Consider the following 2,523-nt stretch of genomic DNA (forward strand, 5'->3'; position numbering starts at 1 on the left):
CTATCAGACGTGTATCAGTACATTGCATCCATGCGTTCGGTCAACAGGGGACCAGGGACAGCATTTAGTTTCTATTGTCTGTGGCATTGATGTTAATCAAGCAACAAAAGAAAGACAGAAAATCACTCACTGCTCTTGACTGAGTCACTTTAGTAGCCCTAATAAATATTAATATAAATGTATTTATATAAATAAATGTCTGCTTGAAAGAATGAAAAATGGTAACAAGTTGTTATAAAGAATGCATAATTAGCCTATATGTTCTATTTGTTCTTGTTTCTATTTTCAACATTTAATAAGTGTCTATCATGATAAAACCTTAATATGAAACCTACATAATGAGTTTGGTAATTTTAGAGAAATGTTTAATAAATGCCTTACAGTGTAACTAAACCCATTAGATTTTAGCTGACTAAATCAACTGTAGATTTAGTCGACTAAAATCTTTTGGTGTTTAGTTGACTTAAACTAGACTAAAACTAAAACCAATTCAGATGACTAAAATATGACTAAAACTAAATGGCATTTTAGTCAATAGACTATGACTAAAACTAAATCAAATGAGTAGGATTTTGAAAGCACACACCTCTCCATAAAAGGTCTAAGAGCTGAAAATACATATCCGAGCAAAAAACAAGCCCTGAGGTCAAAAGAACTGCCTGCAGAGCTCAGAAACAGGCTTGCACCAAGACGGTTCACAGAAGCATGTAGCCTCCATTATCCATAATGAAAGAAGATTGGAACAACCTTGACTCTTCCTAGAGCTGGCCTCCTGGCCAAACTAAGCAACTGATGGAGAGGGGCTTGGTTATACTTGTGACCAAGAAGCTGATGGTCACTCTAGTTGATCTTTATAGTGGCGTTGGCAAGACTCAATCCTCTCCTCAATGAAGACACATGAAAACACATTTGGAATTTGCAAAAAAGCACCGAAAGAACTCTCAGACTGTGAGAAACAAGATTCTCTGGTCTGGTGAACCTCAGTTCCAAGCATTGTGTTTGAAGGAAACCAGGCACTGCCATCCCAACAGTAAAGTGTGCTGGTAGCAGCCTCATGCTGTGGGGCTGTTTTTAACCAGCAGGAACTGAGGAACTCGTCAGAGTAGAAAAAAGCTCAGTGCACCAAAATATAGAGATAGCCTTAATGAAAACTCATCATGTCCAGAGCATTCAGAAGGTCAGACTGGGCAGAAGGTTCACTTTCCAACAGGACAATGACCCTAAGCACACAGCAAGAGTGGCTTATATATAGACAACTCTGTCAATGTCCTTGAGTGGCCCAGCCATAGCCTGGGCCTGAACCCAATCAAACATTTCTGGAGAAACCTGAAAATGTCTGCCAACCTCCATCCAAGCTGACAGAGCTTGAGAGGTGAAGAGGTGAGGAGAAGAATGGCAGATAATTGCCAAATGCAGATGTGCAAAGCTTGTCGCATCATACCCCAAAAGATTTCAACTAAGCATTGAGTTAAGGGTATGAATACTTATGCAAAGTACTTATTTCAGTGTTTTATTTTTAATAAATTTGCAAAGTTGTCACAAAAATATGTTTTTGCTTTGTCATTATGGTGTATGGAGTGTAGATGGATGTGGGGAAAAAGGTAACTTAAAGCAGTTGAACATAAGGCTGCAACATAAAACATGAAAAAATTAAGGGGTATGAATACTTTAGCAAGGCACGGTAAATACACAAAATTCATGGTGACCATAGCATGTGCATTAATATTCTGTTAAACATTATATAACAATGCGGTCGTATTATGTAAAGACCTAGTGAAAGTAATGAAAGTTAGTGATGTTGCTTCCATTGGTGTGTTTGTTCCTCAGCAGCAGTGTTTGTCTTTGATGAGATAACAGGTGACACAATAGGTCACCAACTCCTTTCAGAGTCAGGCCTTCATTTTCCCTCCAAGCTAAACACATCCCCAGAGCACTTCCTGTCAAACAGGAACTGATAGTACGCTCCATTTTTATCTCGGCCAGAACATGGAAATGTTATCGTATTCCTGTGGGCCTCTTCATCCCACCCTTTCGCCTGCAAGTATGTCTGTTTCTCTTGTTCATTGTCTCTCCGCATGCACAATTGTGACGTGACCGTGAACAAAAAAACGCATTTCATTAATCTGCATCGGCAGTAATTTCACACATTTTATAGACTTTGTGTGTGTGAGAGCACACAGATGGAAGAAGCAGATATTGTAGTCATAAATAATAATAAGAATGCTCTATGGCAAGTATTAAAAACAGCTTTATTGACTTTTACTGGCTGAACACCAAAAGGGAAGAAAACAGTCTGTGAAAGAATAACATTTGTTGAAGAAAAGCACAAAGACTCTGAGGTAATCAAGGCAGTCTTTTTATTTCCACAATTAAACATTAAATATTTAATAATAATACTAAACTTACGTCTGTTTTACAGTGCAAAATACAATAGTACAGCATATTGTGGATTCAGTAGTTATTCCAGACCAGAATATACAAACAATCTTCCTAGATTTTGCGATATGCAAGGTTACATTTATT

This window comes from Garra rufa, chromosome 16, assembly GCF_049309525.1.
Source record: "Garra rufa chromosome 16, GarRuf1.0, whole genome shotgun sequence".
Taxonomy (NCBI): Eukaryota; Metazoa; Chordata; class Actinopteri; order Cypriniformes; family Cyprinidae; genus Garra; species Garra rufa.